Genomic DNA, 27,370 nt, shown 5'->3' with positions numbered 1-27,370 from the left:
TAACAATCAATGCCAAAAAAGCATTCGACTGGGTGAACTGGGACTTTTGCCACTTTAAGCAAGTTTGGACTTACTGGCCCTATCTTGACTGCTATCAAAGCTCTTTACTCTAATCCTTCATTAAGAGTATTTGTCAATGGAAGATTGTCTCAAAGGTTCACCCTATTGAATGGTACAAGGCAGGGTTGTCCCCTATTATTTTCGTCCTTTCCATAGAGCCTTTGGCGGAGTATATTAGAAACTGATCACAGGTTTAAAAGTCAGAAGGCAAGAGTATAAAATCTCTCTTTTTGCCGATGATATCATTAACAAACCCTGAAACCTCCATCCCATATGCACTAAAAGCTTTACAAGAATTTGGGAAACTTTCATATTATAAAGTAAATAATTCAGAATCCCAAGCCTTACCAGTTAATGTGAAGGCAGAAATAAACCAGAAACTAAAACATGATTTTAAACTAGATTGGCAACCAGAACACACAGAAACATACCCAGGGATTGAATTAGCCTTTCCTTGCTAAAAACCTGTATAAATTTAACTATGCCCCTTTATTATCTTTTTTTTTTTTTAAAGTATTTATTTTTGCAATTTTTGAAAAATTTTTAACAATTACAATAAACAAACCAAAGAACAAGATTGTCTGTTACATACTTTCTTCCCCACAATACAAAATAATTGAATAACATCCGTGGTAACGAACAGGATCTTATTGCGTTCCAATATTGACTAAGGGATATATCGCGATAAATGTCAGCAGGTAATGTAGCCAGACGTCTTGTTACGACAAAAATAACTGTTGACACATAGACAATCAGTCACACACACACACATACCAGCACGCTCAGTCTCCTTCATCATGGAGAGGAGTATATATCACACGTGATTATAAGGCTGTATGGGGAGTCGCGCACCATCTGGACCAGATGCGATCAAAATTCTGGGGACACTTCCTGTTGGCATACAGGGACCGGTAGTGGGGAATGACGCTGTTAATAAGTAGTATCCATCTTTTTAATGGAGGGGGCTCCTGGTCCTTCCAGGTCATCACCACCACTTTTCGGGCGTAGTATAAGACAAACCTAAAGAAAATTTTGTCATAGTGGCCATTGATAACTTCGTTTATGATGCCGAGGAGACACACAGAGGGAGACAGTAAGCGTGGGAAATCAAAGTGTAAATTTAGGAACTCCAGCACTTCGGACCAGAAGACATGAACCCTAGGGCAGGACCAGACACAATGCAGGAAGGATCCGACATCAGCCTGACAGCAAAAGCAAAGGTCATTGGACATTGCTCCCATACGACCTCCCTCCAGTCGACCTCCCTCCAGTTCGACCTCCCTCCAGTCATCATCTGACAGGTCAGGGATATCCTGTCTCCAGCGTTCACGGGCTCTATCAAACGGACTGGACTTTTGCTCTTGTAGGAGAGCATAGCACTGAGTGAGTGGCTTAGGGAGGTCCGAGGTACTCATCAGAGTCTCTAGTTTGGAGAATTTCACTGTCAGGCTGAAGGAGTCGAATTGGGCTTTGAATGCGTGTCGCAGTTGCGTGTAATGGAAGCTGGCCGTATTGGGTACCGTATGTCTCTCCCTTATCTCGTTAAAGCTGAGTAATTCTGCTTCCGGGGATAAGAGCTGACCTACAAATTTCACCCCCGCCGCCCCCCACATTGTCCAGCCTGGGAGGGAGAGGAAGTGAGAAAGCCACGGATTGAGCCACAATGGGGTCCTGGGCGAGAGAGGGGGAGGGCTGCCTGTTTCTACCAGGGATTGTGCCCTACGCCAGCACACCGCTACCATACGTAGGGGAAGTGGGGTATCAGATGGAGACTTATACCTGTACAGCAGGTATATAAGGGAAAAAGGGCCGATTTATCCCAGTTAACCCGGAGACCCGAGAACCCCCCATAGCATTCTATCAGGGACAGAAGGGATTCCAGAGAGGGGCCCACATCCCCAAGGTATACAAGTGTATCATCAGCATAGAGAGATACCTTTTCAATGATAGAACCTCTAGTAATACCCTTAATGCTATCAGAGTGACGGATCGCCACAGCAAGGGGCTCAATGGCAAGTGCAAAGAGAAGGGGAGATAGCGGGCAGCCCTGCCTAGTGCCCCTGGCCATAGGGAGAGTAGGTGAGATATTAAGATTGGTCCTTACCCTAGCCTTAGGGTCGTTATACAATAACCTAACCAGTGCTGTGAAGCGAGGGCCAATGCCCAGCCTAGGCAAGAGGGTCCACAAATAGGGCCACTCCACAGAATCAAATGCCTTACAATTGTCTAAGGATAATATAAACCCAGGGTCTGAAGACCGCTCTGCCTCTGCTATATTCAGGTGTAGTCTTTGTATATTTATGTCAGTTCCCCTCCCAGGCATAAAGCCTGTCTGGTCCAGGTGAACCAAGGATAATATTACTTTGTTAAGCCTTGTAGCCAGAATTTTTGCTAGTATTTTAACATCCGAATTTAGGAGGGAAATTGGACGGTATGAGTCAGGAAGTAGCGGGTCCTTACCAGGCTTGGGAAGAACTACGATAAGGGCCTCTCGCATGGAGTCAGGAAGGGAACCGCTGTCAAGCGCATCGGAGTACAGACTAAGGAGAAGGGGGACCAGAGTCTCACAGTTATCCCTATACCACTCACCTCCCAGCCCATCAAGTCCAGGTGTCTTACCGGGGGGCAACGATTGGATGGCCAGTTCCACCTCCTCCGCCGAGAGCTCCGATGACTGTGCCGGTGTGAGCCTCCATAGTGGAAGACTGTCAAGGAATCTGGAAATCTCGACGGAAGAGGCGGACAATCTGGAGCTGTAGAGAGAAGAGTAGAATTCGTGAAAAACCATGTTTATGGCCCGGGGTTCTGTAATCAGGGCTCCGCTACTGTTAAGGATAGAGGGAACGGAAGCACAAGGACGTTCAGCCCGCGAGAGATATGCAAGCAGCTTCCCATTTTTATCTCCGAATTCAAAGATGGACGCTTCCCTGGCTTGCAGGCGCTTGCTGGTGCGCTCCTTCACTACAGCTAGATGGTTCCTCTGCGCCTGAGCCCAAGTCTTTTTGCTCCCCGGAGTAGGTTTCTCTAGGTAATTCTTTTCTGCATTCACCAGTGCAGCCGTCAGCCTCTCCTCCTGCGCATTTAGTGACTTCCTATGGCCAGCTACCCCCGACATGAATGCTCCCCGCACCGAGGACTTGTACGAGTCCCAGACTAGAAGAGGATCAGGATGGGTTGAGTGTACATCCCAAAACTCGCTGTGCGCTGCCATAACAGTACTCTGGACCGCTGGGGATAGAAGCCGGGCTGGGTGTAGGCGCCATAAGCGGGAGTCGCTGGGGGGGCCTATAAGGAGACTGATAAGCAAGGCGGAGTGGTCTGATGCACTGCGCGGGCAATAGGATACTTGATCAACGTGCTGCAGCATGTCAGGGGAGACAAAGGCCAGATCAATCCGAGAGAAGCTCTTATGAACAGAGGAATAGAATGAGTATTCTCTCTCCTGAGGGTGCTTACAACGCCAAACATCGGCGAGGTCTAGAGAAGTGAGCCACTCATTCAGACGGACCGAGCCTGTGTCTAGGCCGCTTGTGCGATCCAGGGAGGGATTAGGGACTGCATTGAAGTCTCCAATGCAAAGGACCGGACTAGAAGGCATAGAAGCAAGTTTACTAGAGATTAGGTGCAGCACAGCTGGATCAAATGGAGGTGGGACGTAGACAGACGCTATAGTGAAAGTAAAGCCCCACAAGGCACAATGTATGACTACATACCGACCAAAGTGATCCGGCGCTACCTGTATGACCTCTATGGGAAGCGCTTTGGATATGAGTATGGATACTCCCCTAGCGTAAACAGAGTAGGAGGAATGATAACCTCTAGCCACCCAGGCCCGCTTCAGAGAGAGGACCTTCTGACCCGTAAGGTGTGTCTCTTGGATACATACAATATGCGGGGCCTGACGCTTAATGACGTCTAACATCAGAGCCCTCTTGAATTTGGAATTAAGTCCCCTCACATTCCAACTCATCAACCAATCATTCATCCTTTCATACCACAAAGACATAGACAGACAGACAACAGTGAGCATAACAAATACAACCAAAACTGTACTAACAATCCCAAGAATATAAACCCCCTGTCTAGCACCCTAACAGCAGAAGTGTAGACCTATACCCAATAACAATCAAAGAGTAGAACAGTGGTCCCTAACTCAAGACAAACCTACACCATTTGTCCCGGGACCTCCAACCCTCAGAGTATATATGAACAGGAGGTATTTAGGCAGCCATATTTAAAGAGAGCAAAGAAGGGGATAGGGGAAGGGCAATATGTAGGGGGAGTGGTAGAAGGATAGGGGAGGGGGGGGGAGTAGGCGCAAAGAAGGGGAAAGGGGGGGGGGAGAATAAGTGCCATGTGTGGCGCACAGGCCAGGTTGACCAAAAGAGATAGCACATCAGTTATGGGGTACAATATACGAGGCGCGAGCCCCAATGTAAGGCAATATTAGAAAATTAGAGCAGTGATTTAGGACCCCTAAGCATCAATTCAGGACTAAGTCCAGCAATGTCATAGCTCATCAGATAAAAGGATATATGAGTCCAGTCACTCAGGAGGTGCGGGCCTTCCAGCGGGAGCCCGTGGAGCTGCATCAGCCCAGTGAAGTGCTTCGGTTGGGCAGGTGAAGAATCGAGTCTTCTGCCCGTCCACAATTCGGAGCTTGGAAGGGTACATCATGGAGTATTTATACCCCTTGTCACGGAGACGGGCACGGACCTCAGTGAATTGTGCGCGTTGTTTCCTGACGGATGCAGAGAAATCAGGATAGAAGGACACTCTGCTGTTGGCATAGAGAATTTCTCCCTTGGTACGGACAGCCCTGAGGATAGAGTCCCTGTCCCTAAAGTGCAGCAGCCGGGCCAGGAAGGGTCTTGGATTGCCCCCTGGAGGGCCAGGGCGGGATGGCACACGATGGGCCCTTTCCACTGTGAAGAACGGGGAGAAGGTATCTGCAGGAAGCATATTTTTGAGCCAATTTTCAAAAAAGGATACAGGGTCAGACCCCTCCACTTTTTCGGGAAGGCCAACCACTCTGACGTTGTTCCGTTGCAGGCGGTTTTCGAGGTCGTCAGCTCTGTCGATGGATGCAGACATTTGGCGCTGAAGCTCTCTGATCTGTGTCGGCATAGGCCTCTGGACATCCTCCACCTCAGATATTCTGCGTTCAGTTTCGGTGATTTGCTCTTTAGCTTTGTGGACATCATGCCTTAGCAGAACAAAATCCTGTCGCAGCTCATCCACCTTGGTGACCAGTTTGGATTGGCACCCATTAATGGCCGCCAGCACCTCTGCAAATTTGCGATCCAACTCCGTGGCCGCGTCAGGCGGATCAGCACCCTCTTCATAGCTTACAAGCTGCGGCGGGCTCTGGGAGCCTTCAAAGAGGGAGGGAGAGGAGTTTGGGGACCCCTGAGGAGAGCAGGGCTGTGTGCGGGAGAATCTCCCCAACTTTTTGGCAGCGTTTGACTGTATCTGTGCAAGAACGGCTTGGGATGTGGAGCAATCCTGCGCGTCCAGGGGTTCCAGGGACTGGAATGGAGGATCTTCATGGACAGATTCATCATCCGATGGAGGCGCAGACGCCCCGGACGCTGCTTTGTGCAATTTAGCCGTCCTCCTCCGGTTACCCATGGCGCCTGGGCAGGGGGGGCCAGTGATAAACAATCGAGGAGCTTAACGTCCAGTAATTAGCAGAAATAGAGTCAGGGCCCACGTGGGAAATTGCAGCGGCACTGCAAGGGTTAATATAAAACAAAAACCCAGGAGCAGGGAATCACTGGGAGTATGGTGGGCTGCACAGCTTGGGGTCCCCAGGTGAGAGGAGGGCAGCAGCAGGGGAATTACTTCCCTACCTTATTCCTGGCTGCAGTCCGGCAAGGGAGAGGTTAATCCTGCGCGCCTAGGCCTCAGGCAGCGCAGGGGAGTCCAGCAAGATGGCGCCTCCGGCAGGATACAGGGCTGGCTGGAGCGCTGCCGCGATCCTCAGAGTGGGTCAGCGGCACAGTGGGTCGGCGGCACAGCACGATGATCGGAGGGGGGATCTCCCTCCCCCTGCACTCCACACCACACTGATATGCTGCCGCGATGTCGGGCGGCTATGGTCCCGCCGCCGCGCGGGACACGTGGGAGGCCGCAGGAGCTGGAGTGCGGGGGGACCGCACGGAGCCGGTGACCGCTGCGATACCACCACCGGAGTGTGGGGGCAGGTGATGGCTGCCTGGGAAGGGTGATAGGGTGCCGGGTCCCGGGAGCTCCGCGGCGCACGTCCTCCTAGGTCGGCATCAGGCCACGCCCCCCGCCCCTTTATTATCTAAAACAGGTAAAGAACTCCTAGAATACTCAAAAGTACTGCTATCATGGTGTGGTCGCAAAACTTCCTATAAAATGATGACCCGCCCAAAATGTATATATATCTTAAGGACTATTCCTATCCCAAAGAGTCATTTTTTTAGGGCGGCTAGAACTCAACTAAGGAAATTTCTTTGGCAGGGCAAGATCCCAAGGATTGCACTGTATACACTCAACAAATCAAAATCAGTAGGACTGGGAGTGCGGGAACTAAAAGATTAATACAAAGCATCAATTCTAAATCAAATTAGACCTTGGTGGAATAATGATGTAAACAATAGTTGGTGCAATATTGAATAACACTATAATAATGACTTCCCCTTACAAACTCGACTTATAAACCATCTATGGAAGATCCACGTAACAACACCTAAACTAAGTACTATGATAGCCACTGACCAGGCATGGAAAGAAGTGATCTCAACCAATAACCAAGACCTAGTTCATCTACTTCCGAAGAGAATTCCTATATCTATACTTGAATCCAACATCAGTAACATCAGCTTATACCACTGGGGCTCACAAAACATTACAACCCTAGCAGACTTACTGATCAATAAATAAATGGCTCCCTTCACTAACCTAATTAACAAATATAACCTCTCCCAAGGAATTATTTAACTGTTTTAAGATTCGCAAATTTATGCTGAATCTTAATCCTGATAACCTACTAATAAATAAACAAATTATTAATTTTTTTACAAGATAAATCATTTAGCAAAAAGGGGATCTCATTCTTCTATTACTTCTAAACAATAAAGGGGTAATGTCCAAGCTATCATACATGAAGTCAGTAGAAGAAACTCTTTTGTGACCGGAGCTCAAAAACGAAAAAGACGATCCATGCAGGTTTCCTCCTTATTTGTGCACCAAACACAAGGGATCACTTTCAGGGATAAGTCACCATTCAGACCAGAAACCGTCAATATTTTCACTCCTGTCCTAGTCTCCTCCACTCACTGCATATAAGAGACATATCCAGACATAGTGTAGACAGTTTCAAATTTTTAAAACTTTTATTTCCAGTTCTACTCACATATGTAGATAAAAAATGTGCATATCACAAATGACTCCACGAGGACGCCAATCCTTGCCTTGGGCGCATTTTTTATCTACATATGTGAGTAGAACTGGAAATAAAAGTTTTAAAAATTTGAAACTGTCTACACTATGTCTGGATATGTCTCTTATATGCAGTGAGTGGAGGAGACTAGGACAGGAGTGAAAATATTGACGGTTTCTGGTCTGAATGGTGACTTATCCCTGAAAGTGATCCCTTGTGTTTGGTGCACAAATAAGGAGGAAACCTGCATTGATCGTCTTTTTCGTTTTTGAGCTCCGGTCACAAAAGAGTTTCTTCTACTGGATTATTGAATAGTGGATGTTTGCTGGATCCATCTAGGACCGTTAAGGACAGCTCATAAGAGGGAAGGTGCAGCACCACGCAATTTTTTTGTTGGATCATACATGAAGGCCTGGGAAAAAGACCTAGGACATACCTTTAATAATAAACAATGGATGAACGCTCTTTCTTTAGCACACTCTACATTTCATAGTGTTTCCCATCTGGAGGCGATAGTTAAGATGCATATGCGTTGGTATTTCACTCCCGCCCATCCTCACAAAATATTTAGCTCTTCTTCCCCAGCTTGTTGGACACTATGCGACCAAAACCTCTATGGTTAGAAACATACAATTTGATTACTAGCTTGGGCATTACAAATATCTCATTCTCCCCTGCTACAGCACTTCTATTAACCCCTTTAGGATCCATAACTTTTTCATTTTTTCTGTGTACAGAGCTGTGTGAGGGCTTATTTTGTGCGTAGCAAATTTTACTTTCCTGTGATGTTATTTATTATTCCCTGCCATGTAGTGGGAAGCCGGAAAAAAATTGTGGAAAAATTGAAAAAAAAAAAAAGCGTGTGCTTCACATTCTTGTGGGCTCAGTTTTTACGACTTTTACTCTGCACTCCAAATAACACCTCTACTTTATTCTTTGGTTCCTTACGATCGCGGTGATACACCGAATGTGTACAAAAAAAAATGTTGCCATCTTCTGACGCTAATAACTTTTTCATACTTTGGTGCACGGAGCTGTGTGAGGTGTCATTTTTTTGCGAAATGAGCCAATGTTTTCATTGCTTCCATTTTGAGGACTGTGCAACATTTTTATCATTTTTTATTACATTTTTTATGTCATGTAAAACGGTGTAAAAGTTGCGTTTCGGACATTTGGGCACCATTTGCCGTTCCGGAGGTCACCGCCGGCTGTAACTGTTTTTATATTTTGATAGATCGGGCATTTTGGGACGTGGTGATACCTAATGTGTCTGTGATTTTTACTGTTTTTTATGTTTTATATCAGTTCTAGGGAAAGGGGGGTGATTTGAACTTTATTTATTTAACTAATATTTTATAAATTTTTTAAATTTTTTTTCACTATTTCTTAGACCATCTAGGGTACATTAACCCTAGATCAGTGGTGGCGAACCTATGGCACTGGTGCCAGAGGCGGCACTCGGAGCCCTCTCTGTGGGCACCTGGGCCATCACCCCAGCATGAAGCTCACCAGGCAGGACTCAAAGAATCTTCCTATAGAATCTTCCTACAATGATAGGGGAATTTGCCCTCCTCCTTTCAACTGCATTGGTGTCCTTAGGAGGCTGAACGATTGAAAGTTGTCAAAGAAAAAGGAGAAATACATTACTGCTTAAATTGCTGTGCTGGCATTTTTCAATAAATAAGTGGCTTTTAGTTGAAGTTTGGGCACTCCGGTTCTAAAAGGTTCGCCATCACTGCCCTAGATAGTCAGATTGTTCCTACCATATACTGCAATACTACTGTATCGCAGTATATGGCATTTCTGCACACTATACATTACAATGAGCCACTGGTTCATTGTAATGAATATGCAGAAGCCATTCAGCCTCGGGTCAGATGAAGACCCGAGGCTACCATGGCAACCGATCGCCGCCCCCCAATGACGTTTGGGGGAGCGACAATGGTAGATACGATGGCTGCGCCCATGTGCCGCCATGCTTCCAGTGCCGCTGGCTACTTTGGCGGCGGCAAAGAAAAGGTTAACACCCGCGATCGGTGCAAGCACCGTCCGCGGGTGTTAGGGATGGGTCTTTGCTGCGATATGTAGCAAGGCCCATCTTTGTATGAAGAGGGCTCAGACCATGAGCCTTCTTCATACACCCTTTATAGCTCCGTGGCGGATATATGCGCCATGGAGCGTGAAGGGGTTAATGAATTTGAAAGAAATCCCTTCTAAGTTCCGAACCATTGTAGCTCATATCCTAATGTCCACTAAGCTAAGTCGCTAAGGGAATGTGTGACACTGTACTGCTAAATCAAAGAAAAAGTGCCCAATTTGATTGTTAGAGTAAATACAGAAGCCCAATGTGCATTAGGACCCTTTAAATCCACACTGTCCCATAAAAAACTACTTTTATTAAAATCGTTAAACATAAAGAGAAGCCCCTCAATATCTAAAAGTATCATGTTTCCCCAGCAAAAATCATTGTAGCAAGAGAATTCCTGCCTGATGGGTCCAATATGTGTATGCCTCTCACTATGCACTCTGCAGTAGCACACAAAGAGGCTGTCAGGAAAACTAAAATACACACATTTAAGTCCCGTCTATACTTCCCCAAGCTACATAACCCAACACAAATCACAAATCGCATTTGAGACCCCTGGTGATCCCCCAGTGAATAGCAGAACAAGGGAATGCATGTCTGTTCTGTGCTTCATAAGACCTCTGGGGTTGTCTCATGCTGAATTGTATTTCATCAACTGCCATTGCTGTCCAAGAAATTGCTGCAGTTGAAGGGTCATGTGATCTCTAACTGTCCATAACCAATTCATGAATACAATCTTAACCCTTTAAAGACCAGGTTTTCACTCCAAGTCTTTAAAAATACTTAACTTTTTTATGTTTTTGTTTACGGAGCTTGTATGAGGGCTTTTTTTCAAATTGTATTTCTTAGTGACGGCATTTAATATTCCATACCAGTACTGGAAAGCTGGAAAATAATTCTAAATGCAATGAAATTGTAGAAAAAATACATTTGTGACAGTTTCTTGTGGATAACGTTTTTACAACTTTCACTATACACCCCATTTGACACCTCTGCTTTATTCCTTGGGTCAGTATGATCACAGTGTCCCGGGGGCTCCCGCGATCGCTGTCTCGGATCACAGGCGCACCTGTGTTCCTGCTGCTGCCCCCGGTCCTGGGCCCTGCTCACCTTCCCTGGCTCCCACGATGTCCTCTCTGGCTCCCGCGGCTCGCACTGTCACTCTAAGATTTAAAGGGCCAGCGCGCCAATAATTGGCGCTGGCCTGCTATAAGTTTCTGCCCCTTCCTGTGACCCTTGCCGGATCTTTGAGCCTCACAGCCTAAGAGAAAGCTTCCTTCCGAGTATTCCTGCGTTCCTGTGTCCTCCAGCGTTCCTTCCTGTGTGTTCCTGCTCCCGAGTCCTGTGTTGCCGTGTTACCTGTGTTCCTCCTTGTTGCTGTGTTCCTGTGCCTGTGTTCCTGTCCCCTTCTGCCTGGACCTCCTGTTGTTGATCCCGGATTGGACTTGACCTTGCATCCCTGCCGCCTGCCCTGACCCTGTGCCTGGACCCGACCACGAGACTGTCTCCTGTTAAGGTACCTAGACCTCGGCTGCCACCGCGGGCTAGTCACACCTGTGGAAAGACCTGGTGGTATCCTGCTGCAGCAAGTCCAACCTGCTTTGCGGCGGGCTTTGGTGAAGACCAGGTGCCACTTGGACTCCGGTCCCAGGTGTCGGCTGGTACCACCTCCCGCGGTGGTCCAGGGGATTCACACACCCCAAATCCTGACAGTATGATCCGACCATGGATCCCGCCAAGGTTCCGCTTCCTACTCGTCCTAACTTTGCCTCCATTGGGGTCCAGCAATCCCGGGAGATTGCCGCTGAACCCAGACTACGACTACGAACCCCGACTACTGTCTATGCCCCGCAAGTTTGAGGGAGACCGCAAGGATTGCCGGGGCTTTACAACTCAATGCTCTCTGCAAATAGAGCTCATGCCTTCGCAATTTGTCTTGGAACGGTCTAAGGTGGCATTCTTCGTCAGCCTCCTCTCCGCGAAAGCCCAGGCCTGGGCTACCCCTCTTTGGGATACAGGTGACCCGGTCACGGCTATTCACACCAAGGCAGCTCGTCTGTGGGAGAGTATGCGGTTCAGTTCCGGACCCAGGCCTCTGAACTTGCCTGGAACGATGCAGCCCTCATCGCTACTTTTAAGAAGGGACTCTCTGCGCAGGTCAGGGACACTCTGGCTGCTCGGGACCTGCCGTCAACTATGAGTGGTCTTATCACACTGCCCACTCGGATTGATGTTCGGTTCAAGGAATGCGCTGAGGAACTCCGCACCGAGCACCCTCAAGCCGGGGTAAGACGATTTCCTCGCCTGGCTCCTGCCTTTCAAAAACCTCTCCAGCCTCTGCCTGAATTGTCTGCTGAGGAACCTATTCAGGTGGACAGAATTCGTCTCTCCCTACAGGAGCGTTCAAGACAACAGGAGAACCTCTGTCTGTACTGTGCCAGCCCAGAGCACTTCATCGGTTCCTGTCCTGTCCGTCCTCAACGTCCGGGAAACGCCAGCACCTAGGCTTCTTGGGAGAGGCGTCCCTAGGTGTAAGTACAGCTTCTCCACGTCTGACTCTTCCCGTGCTCCTCAGCGGTACCCAGATATAGGTTTCTGCCTTCCTGGATTCGGGCTCTACAGCGAACTTTGTGGATGCTGCCCTGGTCTCTCAGCATCACTTCCCGGTGGTTCATCTCGAGAAGCCATTGTCCATTGCCTCGGTCAAAGGTCAGATTCTCTCCGTGCCCATCTGGTTTCGAACAGAACCCCTGCTTCTGCAAGTTGGTGCCCTACATCAAGAGAGACTTTCTGCCCCAAATCACATCTGCTCTTCTGCTGGGTCTCCCCTGGTTGCAGCTTCATGCCCCTGTTCTGGACTGGTCTTTTGGGGAAATTCTCCGTTGGGGTCCAGATTGTTCTTCACATTGTATGCGGGTCCTTCATCCACTACCTGTCAGGACTTCTACATTGTCTCACAAATCTCTGCAGAGACTACCCGCTCCGTATATGGACTTCGCAGATGTGTTTTCCAAGAGACAAGCTGAGACTCTACTTCCACATCGTTCCTATGTTTGCCCTGTGCATCTCCTTCCGGGTGCCACTCTCCCCAGAGGTCGGGTCTATCCGCTTTCTGTTCCTGAGATGGCTGCCATGTCTAAATACAACAAGGAAAACCTGCAGAAGGGGATTCATGCGCAAGTCCTCCTCTCCGGCTGGTGCAGGATTCTTCTTTGTCACCAAGAAAGACAGCTCCTTACCTCCCTGTATAGCCTAATCTCATCTGGATCCGCAAGGGTGACGAGTGGAAGACAGCATTTAATACCCGTGACGGGCATTTTGAATATTTAGTAATGCCCTTTGGACTGTGTAATGCCCCTGCTGCATCAGCCCAGTGAAGTGCTTCGGTTGGGCAGGTGAAGAATCGAGTCTTCTGCCCGTCCACAATTCGGAGCTTGGAAGGGTACATCATGGAGTATTTATACCCCTTGTCACGGAGACGGGCACGGACCTCAGTGAATTGTGCGCGTTGTTTCCTGACGGATGCAGAGAAATCAGGATAGAAGGACACTCTGCTGTTGGCATAGAGAATTTCTCCCTTGGTACGGACAGCCCTGAGGATAGAGTCCCTGTCCCTAAAGTGCAGCAGCCGGGCCAGGAAGGGTCTTGGATTGCCCCCTGGAGGGCCAGGGCGGGATGGCACACGATGGGCCCTTTCCACTGTGAAGAACGGGGAGAAGGTATCTGCAGGAAGCATATTTTTGAGCCAATTTTCAAAAAAGGATACAGGGTCAGACCCCTCCACTTTTTCGGGAAGGCCAACCACTCTGACGTTGTTCCGTTGCAGGCGGTTTTCGAGGTCGTCAGCTCTGTCGATGGATGCAGACATTTGGCGCTGAAGCTCTCTGATCTGTGTCGGCATAGGCCTCTGGACATCCTCCACCTCAGATATTCTGCGTTCAGTTTCGGTGATTTGCTCTTTAGCTTTGTGGACATCATGCCTTAGCAGAACAAAATCCTGTCGCAGCTCATCCACCTTGGTGACCAGTTTGGATTGGCACCCATTAATGGCCGCCAGCACCTCTGCAAATTTGCGATCCAACTCCGTGGCCGCGTCAGGCGGATCAGCACCCTCTTCATAGCTTACAAGCTGCGGCGGGCTCTGGGAGCCTTCAAAGAGGGAGGGAGAGGAGTTTGGGGACCCCTGAGGAGAGCAGGGCTGTGTGCGGGAGAATCTCCCCAACTTTTTGGCAGCGTTTGACTGTATCTGTGCAAGAACGGCTTGGGATGTGGAGCAATCCTGCGCGTCCAGGGGTTCCAGGGACTGGAATGGAGGATCTTCATGGACAGATTCATCATCCGATGGAGGCGCAGACGCCCCGGACGCTGCTTTGTGCAATTTAGCCGTCCTCCTCCGGTTACCCATGGCGCCTGGGCAGGGGGGGCCAGTGATAAACAATCGAGGAGCTTAACGTCCAGTAATTAGCAGAAATAGAGTCAGGGCCCACGTGGGAAATTGCAGCGGCACTGCAAGGGTTAATATAAAACAAAAACCCAGGAGCAGGGAATCACTGGGAGTATGGTGGGCTGCACAGCTTGGGGTCCCCAGGTGAGAGGAGGGCAGCAGCAGGGGAATTACTTCCCTACCTTATTCCTGGCTGCAGTCCGGCAAGGGAGAGGTTAATCCTGCGCGCCTAGGCCTCAGGCAGCGCAGGGGAGTCCAGCAAGATGGCGCCTCCGGCAGGATACAGGGCTGGCTGGAGCGCTGCCGCGATCCTCAGAGTGGGTCAGCGGCACAGTGGGTCGGCGGCACAGCACGATGATCGGAGGGGGGATCTCCCTCCCCCTGCACTCCACACCACACTGATATGCTGCCGCGATGTATATATATCTTATGGACTATGTATGGACAAAATGTATATATATCTTAAGGACTATTCCTATCCCAAAGAGTCATTTTTTTAGGGCGGCTAGAACTCAACTAAGGAAATTTCTTTGGCAGGGCAAGATCCCAAGGATTGCACTGTATACACTCAACAAATCAAAATCAGTAGGACTGGGAGTGCGGGAACTAAAAGATTAATACAAAGCATCAATTCTAAATCAAATTAGACCTTGGTGGAATAATGATGTAAACAATAGTTGGTGCAATATTGAATAACACTATAATAATGACTTCCCCTTACAAACTCGACTTATAAACCATCTATGGAAGATCCACGTAACAACACCTAAACTAAGTACTATGATAGCCACTGACCAGGCATGGAAAGAAGTGATCTCAACCAATAACCAAGACCTAGTTCATCTACTTCCGAAGAGAATTCCTATATCTATACTTGAATCCAACATCAGTAACATCAGCTTATACCACTGGGGCTCACAAAACATTACAACCCTAGCAGACTTACTGATCAATAAATAAATGGCTCCCTTCACTAACCTAATTAACAAATATAACCTCTCCCAAGGAATTATTTAACTGTTTTAAGATTCGCAAATTTATGCTGAATCTTAATCCTGATAACCTACTAATAAATAAACAAATTATTAATTTTTTTACAAGATAAATCATTTAGCAAAAAGGGGATCTCATTCTTCTATTACTTCTAAACAATAAAGGGGTAATGTCCAAGCTATCATACATGAAGTCAGTAGAAGAAACTCTTTTGTGACCGGAGCTCAAAAACGAAAAAGACGATCCATGCAGGTTTCCTCCTTATTTGTGCACCAAACACAAGGGATCACTTTCAGGGATAAGTCACCATTCAGACCAGAAACCGTCAATATTTTCACTCCTGTCCTAGTCTCCTCCACTCACTGCATATAAGAGACATATCCAGACATAGTGTAGACAGTTTCAAATTTTTAAAACTTTTATTTCCAGTTCTACTCACATATGTAGATAAAAAATGTGCATATCACAAATGACTCCACGAGGACGCCAATCCTTGCCTTGGGCGCATTTTTTATCTACATATGTGAGTAGAACTGGAAATAAAAGTTTTAAAAATTTGAAACTGTCTACACTATGTCTGGATATGTCTCTTATATGCAGTGAGTGGAGGAGACTAGGACAGGAGTGAAAATATTGACGGTTTCTGGTCTGAATGGTGACTTATCCCTGAAAGTGATCCCTTGTGTTTGGTGCACAAATAAGGAGGAAACCTGCATTGATCGTCTTTTTCGTTTTTGAGCTCCGGTCACAAAAGAGTTTCTTCTACTGGATTATTGAATAGTGGATGTTTGCTGGATCCATCTAGGACCGTTAAGGACAGCTCATAAGAGGGAAGGTGCAGCACCACGCAATTTTTTTGTTGGATCATACATGAAGGCCTGGGAAAAAGACCTAGGACATACCTTTAATAATAAACAATGGATGAACGCTCTTTCTTTAGCACACTCTACATTTCATAGTGTTTCCCATCTGGAGGCGATAGTTAAGATGCATATGCGTTGGTATTTCACTCCCGCCCATCCTCACAAAATATTTAGCTCTTCTTCCCCAGCTTGTTGGACACTATGCGACCAAAACCTCTATGGTTAGAAACATACAATTTGATTACTAGCTTGGGCATTACAAATATCTCATTCTCCCCTGCTACAGCACTTCTATTAACCCCTTTAGGATCCATAACTTTTTCATTTTTTCTGTGTACAGAGCTGTGTGAGGGCTTATTTTGTGCGTAGCAAATTTTACTTTCCTGTGATGTTATTTATTATTCCCTGCCATGTAGTGGGAAGCCGGAAAAAAATTGTGGAAAAATTGAAAAAAAAAAAAAGCGTGTGCTTCACATTCTTGTGGGCTCAGTTTTTACGACTTTTACTCTGCACTCCAAATAACACCTCTACTTTATTCTTTGGTTCCTTACGATCGCGGTGATACACCGAATGTGTACAAAAAAAAATGTTGCCATCTTCTGACGCTAATAACTTTTTCATACTTTGGTGCACGGAGCTGTGTGAGGTGTCATTTTTTTGCGAAATGAGCCAATGTTTTCATTGCTTCCATTTTGAGGACTGTGCAACATTTTTATCATTTTTTATTACATTTTTTATGTCATGTAAAACGGTGTAAAAGTTGCGTTTCGGACATTTGGGCACCATTTGCCGTTCCGGAGGTCACCGCCGGCTGTAACTGTTTTTATATTTTGATAGATCGGGCATTTTGGGACGTGGTGATACCTAATGTGTCTGTGATTTTTACTGTTTTTTATGTTTTATATCAGTTCTAGGGAAAGGGGGGTGATTTGAACTTTATTTATTTAACTAATATTTTATAAATTTTTTAAATTTTTTTTCACTATTTCTTAGACCATCTAGGGTACATTAACCCTAGATCAGTGGTGGCGAACCTATGGCACTGGTGCCAGAGGCGGCACTCGGAGCCCTCTCTGTGGGCACCTGGGCCATCACCCCAGCATGAAGCTCACCAGGCAGGACTCAAAGAATCTTCCTATAGAATCTTCCTACAATGATAGGGGAATTTGCCCTCCTCCTTTCAACTGCATTGGTGTCCTTAGGAGGCTGAACGATTGAAAGTTGTCAAAGAAAAAGGAGAAATACATTACTGCTTAAATTGCTGTGCTGGCATTTTTCAATAAATAAGTGGCTTTTAGTTGAAGTTTGGGCACTCCGGTTCTAAAAGGTTCGCCATCACTGCCCTAGATAGTCAGATTGTTCCTACCATATACTGCAATACTACTGTATCGCAGTATATGGCATTTCTGCACACTATACATTACAATGAGCCACTGGTTCATTGTAATGAATATGCAGAAGCCATTCAGCCTCGGGTCAGATGAAGACCCGAGGCTACCATGGCAACCGATCGCCGCCCCCCAATGACGTTTGGGGGAGCGACAATGGTAGATACGATGGCTGCGCCCATGTGCCGCCATGCTTCCAGTGCCGCTGGCTACTTTGGCGGCGGCAAAGAAAAGGTTAACACCCGCGATCGGTGCAAGCACCGTCCGCGGGTGTTAGGGATGGGTCTTTGCTGCGATATGTAGCAAGGCCCATCTTTGTATGAAGAGGGCTCAGACCATGAGCCTTCTTCATACACCCTTTATAGCTCCGTGGCGGATATATGCGCCATGGAGCGTGAAGGGGTTAATGAATTTGAAAGAAATCCCTTCTAAGTTCCGAACCATTGTAGCTCATATCCTAATGTCCACTAAGCTAAGTCGCTAAGGGAATGTGTGACACTGTACTGCTAAATCAAAGAAAAAGTGCCCAATTTGATTGTTAGAGTAAATACAGAAGCCCAATGTGCATTAGGACCCTTTAAATCCACACTGTCCCATAAAAAACTACTTTTATTAAAATCGTTAAACATAAAGAGAAGCCCCTCAATATCTAAAAGTATCATGTTTCCCCAGCAAAAATCATTGTAGCAAGAGAATTCCTGCCTGATGGGTCCAATATGTGTATGCCTCTCACTATGCACTCTGCAGTAGCACACAAAGAGGCTGTCAGGAAAACTAAAATACACACATTTAAGTCCCGTCTATACTTCCCCAAGCTACATAACCCAACACAAATCACAAATCGCATTTGAGACCCCTGGTGATCCCCCAGTGAATAGCAGAACAAGGGAATGCATGTCTGTTCTGTGCTTCATAAGACCTCTGGGGTTGTCTCATGCTGAATTGTATTTCATCAACTGCCATTGCTGTCCAAGAAATTGCTGCAGTTGAAGGGTCATGTGATCTCTAACTGTCCATAACCAATTCATGAATACAATCTTAACCCTTTAAAGACCAGGTTTTCACTCCAAGTCTTTAAAAATACTTAACTTTTTTATGTTTTTGTTTACGGAGCTTGTATGAGGGCTTTTTTTCAAATTGTATTTCTTAGTGACGGCATTTAATATTCCATACCAGTACTGGAAAGCTGGAAAATAATTCTAAATGCAATGAAATTGTAGAAAAAATACATTTGTGACAGTTTCTTGTGGATAACGTTTTTACAACTTTCACTATACACCCCATTTGACACCTCTGCTTTATTCCTTGGGTCAGTATGATCACAGTGTCCCGGGGGCTCCCGCGATCGCTGTCTCGGATCACAGGCGCACCTGTGTTCCTGCTGCTGCCCCCGGTCCTGGGCCCTGCTCACCTTCCCTGGCTCCCACGATGTCCTCTCTGGCTCCCGCGGCTCGCACTGTCACTCTAAGATTTAAAGGGCCAGCGCGCCAATAATTGGCGCTGGCCTGCTATAAGTTTCTGCCCCTTCCTGTGACCCTTGCCGGATCTTTGAGCCTCACAGCCTAAGAGAAAGCTTCCTTCCGAGTATTCCTGCGTTCCTGTGTCCTCCAGCGTTCCTTCCTGTGTGTTCCTGCTCCCGAGTCCTGTGTTGCCGTGTTACCTGTGTTCCTCCTTGTTGCTGTGTTCCTGTGCCTGTGTTCCTGTCCCCTTCTGCCTGGACCTCCTGTTGTTGATCCCGGATTGGACTTGACCTTGCATCCCTGCCGCCTGCCCTGACCCTGTGCCTGGACCCGACCACGAGACTGTCTCCTGTTAAGGTACCTAGACCTCGGCTGCCACCGCGGGCTAGTCACACCTGTGGAAAGACCTGGTGGTATCCTGCTGCAGCAAGTCCAACCTGCTTTGCGGCGGGCTTTGGTGAAGACCAGGTGCCACTTGGACTCCGGTCCCAGGTGTCGGCTGGTACCACCTCCCGCGGTGGTCCAGGGGATTCACACACCCCAAATCCTGACAGTATGATCCGACCATGGATCCCGCCAAGGTTCCGCTTCCTACTCGTCCTAACTTTGCCTCCATTGGGGTCCAGCAATCCCGGGAGATTGCCGCTGAACCCAGACTACGACTACGAACCCCGACTACTGTCTATGCCCCGCAAGTTTGAGGGAGACCGCAAGGATTGCCGGGGCTTTACAACTCAATGCTCTCTGCAAATAGAGCTCATGCCTTCGCAATTTGTCTTGGAACGGTCTAAGGTGGCATTCTTCGTCAGCCTCCTCTCCGCGAAAGCCCAGGCCTGGGCTACCCCTCTTTGGGATACAGGTGACCCGGTCACGGCTATTCACACCAAGGCAGCTCGTCTGTGGGAGAGTATGCGGTTCAGTTCCGGACCCAGGCCTCTGAACTTGCCTGGAACGATGCAGCCCTCATCGCTACTTTTAAGAAGGGACTCTCTGCGCAGGTCAGGGACACTCTGGCTGCTCGGGACCTGCCGTCAACTATGAGTGGTCTTATCACACTGCCCACTCGGATTGATGTTCGGTTCAAGGAATGCGCTGAGGAACTCCGCACCGAGCACCCTCAAGCCGGGGTAAGACGATTTCCTCGCCTGGCTCCTGCCTTTCAAAAACCTCTCCAGCCTCTGCCTGAATTGTCTGCTGAGGAACCTATTCAGGTGGACAGAATTCGTCTCTCCCTACAGGAGCGTTCAAGACAACAGGAGAACCTCTGTCTGTACTGTGCCAGCCCAGAGCACTTCATCGGTTCCTGTCCTGTCCGTCCTCAACGTCCGGGAAACGCCAGCACCTAGGCTTCTTGGGAGAGGCGTCCCTAGGTGTAAGTACAGCTTCTCCACGTCTGACTCTTCCCGTGCTCCTCAGCGGTACCCAGATATAGGTTTCTGCCTTCCTGGATTCGGGCTCTACAGCGAACTTTGTGGATGCTGCCCTGGTCTCTCAGCATCACTTCCCGGTGGTTCATCTCGAGAAGCCATTGTCCATTGCCTCGGTCAAAGGTCAGATTCTCTCCGTGCCCATCTGGTTTCGAACAGAACCCCTGCTTCTGCAAGTTGGTGCCCTACATCAAGAGAGACTTTCTGCCCCAAATCACATCTGCTCTTCTGCTGGGTCTCCCCTGGTTGCAGCTTCATGCCCCTGTTCTGGACTGGTCTTTTGGGGAAATTCTCCGTTGGGGTCCAGATTGTTCTTCACATTGTATGCGGGTCCTTCATCCACTACCTGTCAGGACTTCTACATTGTCTCACAAATCTCTGCAGAGACTACCCGCTCCGTATATGGACTTCGCAGATGTGTTTTCCAAGAGACAAGCTGAGACTCTACTTCCACATCGTTCCTATGTTTGCCCTGTGCATCTCCTTCCGGGTGCCACTCTCCCCAGAGGTCGGGTCTATCCGCTTTCTGTTCCTGAGATGGCTGCCATGTCTAAATACAACAAGGAAAACCTGCAGAAGGGGATTCATGCGCAAGTCCTCCTCTCCGGCTGGTGCAGGATTCTTCTTTGTCACCAAGAAAGACAGCTCCTTACCTCCCTGTATAGCCTAATCTCATCTGGATCCGCAAGGGTGACGAGTGGAAGACAGCATTTAATACCCGTGACGGGCATTTTGAATATTTAGTAATGCCCTTTGGACTGTGTAATGCCCCTGCTGCGGTGCTGCAGGGGATTCACACACCCCAAATCCTGACACACAGGAATACCAAATTTATATTCCCATTAGTTTTACACTATATTTATATTCAATTAACTGTTCCCTTCTGCATGGAATTAGAAGCAATTCCAAGGTGGCAACAAATGCCAAAATGTGTATCCTGAGAATGCAGAGTGTGATGGCATGTTGTACACATAGATTACATTGGTTTCAATTATTTATCTCTAAGAGAAAGAATATCACCATGAATGTGGAAAAGGGTATAGACTTACAGAGTTCAAGTTCAGGGAAGGATGCTGGTGGCAGTAACCGTGATATCACTATCTGGTTTACACACTTTGTTATGTTTTCTTATCTGCTGTTATCTTCTTGGAGATGGCTATCAGCTTGCTTGCTCTAGCATAAAAAATAGTTCATAAATAGTTGAAAAGGATAGTTCAAATTCAGAAGTTCTAAAAGGATGCTCTCATAGAAATGCCTTTATGAGTTACCACATATCAGTATACCAGACTAGGGCAGAAAGATCAAACATTTTCTTAGGACAAGCGTTTTCTTATGGGAGACTCCTTGCTCCACATGCCATGTGTACTCAGAAGACAAGCTGGCAGGGAGCCAGGTAAACTTTGTTCTAATGTATCTTTTTAATAAAATACAGACCTTTTATAAAAATTGTTTGGGGATATGATGTGTAAAGTATGTTGAGACATTAGAAATTTAATAAAGGGCCTCTGGTTCCTTTAAAGAATTATAATTATAAATATATGAATTATAAACTATGGTTTTATTGGTGGTTTCTTGTTACTGTTGCAGTATTTATTAGCAAATAGTTTAAAAAGAATAAGAGGAATTGCGTTGTCAAAAAAATGACAGATTTTTTTCAATCAGTTGATTTTTTACAGTGTCTATATAAATCTATATCTAATTATTTCCACGATTAAAGTCTATTCCTATTTTCTTAGCCATAGTAGCCAATCAAAGGAATCATTCAGGCTCAAATCATTGCTGTACTGGGTGTAAAGATGTTGTGGGTCTTCAGAGATGGGTCAGTGTAAAATTCCACATTGTGGGTGGGGACTCTTTAAGACACTACATGATCTCTCTGTGGTATGAGAAGCTGTGTGCTGATAACGTTCTTAGATTATCAGGGTCCAAGATTATCTATACTTTCATTTAGCTTCTGAACAGTCTAACTGACTCATAGAAAAAGAGAGGTCAGAGATGACACTCCAGCTCTACTATTTCTCAGGTACAACACACACAGTCAGCTCTGTTATAACCCCTTCCCTTGCAATTAAGACGTTACCTTGTACGTTGTAGAGTAAGTGTTCTAACACTGCCATTTGCCAGCAGGAAGTGTCTGTGTGTGAGCTGTCTTTGAATGCATGGGGGATAGGCTGGAGGCAGAGAGAAACTCTGCAGACAGGAGAAGCTATTCATGAGAAGAATCTGCCATGCCTGACCCTAGTTAGAATTGTTATGGTCATATCCAAAATTGTATCAGGACTGGTAGAGACAGGTTGGACTTATATCTGTGAAATGCTGTATTTTTGTTAATAACAGTGAATTAGGGAATTTGTTATTTTGTTATCCTGAGTATATTTAAGAATCTTGTCTTCGCATTAATAACCCTTTAAGGGCAAGCATAATCTTCTGGTGGGAGGACAAAGTTCTAGACAAAGTGGGGCAAAACTAGAAGTGGGGCCCCAAAATGAAACTATTTTATGACCAGTCACAGTCAGTAAGAGGTTCCATTTAGTATGGTAAAAAAAAACTGTAATAAAAAATGTAATTTTATAGGAGATAGATGATAGGGAGATGATGGGCAGCACCGTGGCTCAGTGGTTAGCACTACAGCCTTGCAGCGCTGGTCAACATCTGTATAAAGTTTGCATGTTCTCTCTGTGTTTGTGTGGGTTTCCTCTGGGTCCTCCAGTTTCCTCCCACACTCCAAAAAATGACTGGTAGGTTGAATAGATCATGAGCCCCATTGGGGACAGGGACTGATCTGGCAAGCTCTGTGCAGCGCTGCACAATCTGTGTGCGCTATATAAATAAAGAATTATTCATTATAATTATTATGATAGAAGATAAATATGAAATATGATAGAGATTTCTAGATGCAGAACTATAATATAGATGATATATACAGTAGATGGATATGAGAGATAAATACAGTAGAAGTGAAATAGAAGATTGATTGAAAAATAGACAGAGAAAAAGCAAGATATATACATGGTCATATTATATGAGATAGATAACTAGACACATAGATATAGAGACAGGAGATAGATGATAGGCATCTTCACCCGGGAATTCAACCAAGGGGTATTAACCCTTTCACCGCCAGGCATTTTAGGATATTTTATCGCGTTATTGACCAGACCAATTTTTACAATTTTGAGGTTTAAAAATAAAATCGAAATTACAGCAAAAAAGAATCAAAGTAAACCAAACAAACCGTATATTTTCTGAAAGCAGACACTTGCCCCATTTTCAAAATTGCATTAAAGAGTTTATAGACGTTGGCGCCATCATGGAATTTTTGATTCAAACTGAAACATTTTATAAAAAACACTCAAAATTTTACTTTGATGGCAAAAAATGTGCTCCAAACAGAAAATATTTACCTTCACATCTCCTAAATGTAATATATGGACACGTGTAGAGTTCACAAATGTCCCATATTTATATTTATATGTTCACATGAATATATTACTAAAACTGAACTAGATATAGATATCTGCTTTTCAGCTAGAAATTTTAAAAAAGTCAAGAAAAATATAGCAATAACACAATAAAAAGTAAAGGCGCCATAAAACCTTCATAATTTTGAAAGCAGACAACCAGGTGATGCATTTGGCAATTAACGTTCAAAATTTCCTCTAAAATATGTGCAAATCCAGAAAACTTAGAAAGAAAATATACTTTCCTAACAGTAAGTTGTGAGGAGATCATACAGACCCCACATGTAGATAGTCACCAAACTATGCAGCAAAGGGAACGTTACACCCACAGGGGACACCAAACTATTTGTGCAGAATATTGCACTGAGCGTCACACAGATCTATCATTATATGCTCCTTACCCAATGGTCACCCAAATAATAACTATATATCCATAAACCCCTCTAATGAGATAACAAAAGTCACGTTTAGATGTGCGCCAATGTATTATCCGCACAATAACAGAACCCTCCGCGCTTCATAAGAATCTGAGTAAGAACACCATAACATGGGTGTAAGTAATGGAGGATGGTGTGAAATAAAAACTCTATTCCAGAACATGTGAGTGTTTTTGGTGTTACATATAACTTTATGGACATGTTCTGGGTCGCGTTGTTAATGTGTCGGCACATTGGGGGAAATAGGATGGAATGTTCATCGTCAGTCAATTTTCCCAAAAGAAAAAAAAAACTATCACAAAATAAAAGGCAGTAAGAGAGCAAGTATGTTCTTAGATAGTTCTGGATAGGAGAGGGTTGAAAAAACATCAACATTAGTTGATATTATTCCTTATCAGAATGTAGTAACATGTAAAGTGAATATTTCCATTATCTGTGAGCTCCTGTGTGCAGCAAATTCTCCCAGCAGCCTGATGGCTAAGAATCTGGAGGGGGGGCACTTCAGGGGGCTATATCTCTGGCTCTGTGACACATAGAACCTCACTTCTTTTTTCCTGTGAAAGAAGAATGTCTCCTCTTTTATGTGAATCTAAATGTGTGTTTCTAACTGTCAGGAAAACTGAGCTATTAACTGTTAAACTGCCATTGGGAGTAATTTTTCTATATAAAAATGGCACCTAATATTTTCACTTTAAACCTAAATATCGTTGGATCCATGGAACCTAGAAACAAAATTCAAGATTCATTTAAAAGAAGAGATTCTCCTCTTTCAGGGGCACCTGGGCAATATACATATATATATATATATATATATATATACACATATACACAGGCGGTCCCCTACTTAAGAACACTCGACTTACATACGACCCCTAGTTACAAATGGACCTCTGGATATTGGTAATTTACTGTACTTTAGACTTAGGCTACAATAAATAGCTGTAACAGTTATCACAGGTGTCTGTCATGAAGCTTTAGTGTTAGTATTGATTCTTATGACAACCCAACATTTTTAAAATCCAATTGTCAGAGACCAAAAAAGTTCTGACTGGGATTACAATGATAAAATATACAGTTCCGACTTACATACAAACTCAACTTAAGAACAAACCTGCAGACCCTATCATGTATGTAACCCGGGGACTGCCTGTATATATATGTGTATACATATATATATATATATATATATATATATTTCCAGGTCGTCCTACGGCAGCACTGAATGGGTTAAATCTCACGTCCTCCTATTGGACAGAAGATAACAATTGATTAGCAATAGAGATTGGCAGGCTGACTCCCTATAAAATACCCCTGAGCCAATGAAGACACGTGTTTTTTTCTTCTGTGGAAGTGGATAACAAGAAGTTTGGTTGAGCGTTGGCTCCCTGTCCCACGGTTTGGGTGCTCCATTCCCTTGGGACCGCTGCCCGATGGCAGCTTGCTGCATAACCCGAGTGTGTTACAGGGTCACTGCACAGCACAGGATGTCTGGCTTGCTGTATGCTGATATCAGCTGTTATCACCTCAGGCAAGTATCCCTGTGTTCCCCGCTGTATTCTGTTTCCCCTGCCTTACCACGCCTGCCAGGGGTGGAGTTGGGCTTGCCTGGTGTCATGGTGCTTGTTGCATTGCCTCGGCGTCAAGGTGGGGCGGTCTGCGCGTGCGCGGGGGTGCGGCAGAAATTCTGTCGCGCCACTTTTTTGGCGCATGCGCACAATCTGTCGCATGGGCGCCGCGGCCATTGTGCATGCGCAGGTAGGAGGTCCGGTCTCGCTAGACTTCCCATTTAAACAGATATGGCGCGGTGCGTGGGTAGCGTTCGCCAGGCAGCAGAGCCTACCCACGGGAATCGTAAGTGCTCACCTCCGGTGCCCTGCTGGTTCTGCTTCATGACAGTGTGATAGTGTTCCTAATGTTGTGTGTCTTCCAGATGCCCTCAGGAAGAAAAAGTGCCAGAAAGAGCAGGCATAGATGTTGTACTACCTGTCACCAGCCCTTACCAGAGGATTGGGAACCAGACTTGTGTGCAGGATGCTCTCCACACCAGGAGGAGATGAGCTTACAGGCAGATTCCACCAGGTTTTTTTCTTGGCTTAAAACTACTATCGCTCAGGCGGTAGCTGAAACCTCTCACTCCCAATGTACAAATAGGAAGAGATCATATCCTGTACCATCAGACTCTCCAGGGCCCTCTAGCCATGAGGAGTATAGGTCTGAGGGGGAGGTCAGCTCAGAGGACGAGGCAGAAGCCTCTCCAGATGATTTCTATCTGTTTAATAAAGAAGGTGTTTCCAGGCTTATAAAAGCCGTGAAAGAAGCAGTGGAGTCAGATAAAGACACTGAAGATCTCTCTAAAAGAGAAGCTCTTTATTATTTCCCTAAGAAGAAAGCCAAATATTTGCCCAGCCATCCAGATTTGAAGAATCTGATGGACGCTGCTTGGAAAAAACCTGATAGAAACCCCAACCCTGGGGTTAGATATAAGTCTGTGTACAGATTGGATCCTGCTTTATCTGCTGAATGGGAGTCTCTCCCTAAAGTGAATATGTCTCTGGCTAAGTTAGCACTTAACTCCTTCTTTCCAGCTGAGGAGGCGACCCTCCTGAAAGATCCTATTGATAGGAAGATGGACTCGTTCATAAGGCGGGCCTATACCCATTCTGCAAATATATGTAAAACCTCTCTGGCTTCTGTTCCAGTGGCGAGGGCATTGAGGATAAGCCAGCTTACCAATGATGTCAGGGATCGCGTATCAAGGAAGGATATTGTAGAGGATATTTCTCTTCTCAAATCAGCGGCAGAGTTTCTTTGCGACTCTCATGTGGATACAATCAAGCTAACATCAGCCAGCCTGGCCTCCATAAATTCTATAAGGCGTGCGCTCTGGATAAAGCTCTGGCCGGGAGATGTCCCCGCTAAAACCCATTTTTGTAATCTACCATTTCAGCCGTCGAGTCTGTTTGGTCCACAGCTGGAAGAGATCCTGAAGGTCATCAATGATGACAAGGGCACTTCTTTTCCTAGGCCTAAGAAAAGAACAGCTTTTAAGTCCTTTCGTTCTAGGCAAAGATCTCCACAAGTCAGAAGACAGTTTAGAAGAGATGACAAAAGGGGTTTCAGGAATCGGTTTGTCCAAAATAAAAAACCTCATTCGGAGCCCTCCAAGAAGTCTGAATTATGACGCCAGGCCTGTCAAAGTCGGAGCAAGGCTTTCCCAGTTTTCCCATATATGGGTCAAAACTTCTTCAGACGCATGGGTCAATTCTCTTGTGAAAAGAGGTTATTCTCTGGAGCTAACCAGCTTTCCTCCAGACAGGTTCTTCATCAACCGATCTGGCGA

The sequence above is a fragment of the Engystomops pustulosus genome, chromosome 5 (assembly GCF_040894005.1).
Source record: "Engystomops pustulosus chromosome 5, aEngPut4.maternal, whole genome shotgun sequence".
In the NCBI taxonomy this organism is placed as follows: Eukaryota; Metazoa; Chordata; class Amphibia; order Anura; family Leptodactylidae; genus Engystomops; species Engystomops pustulosus.
The sequence above is the reverse complement of the archived record's forward strand: the minus strand, read 5'-3'. Positions refer to the sequence as shown.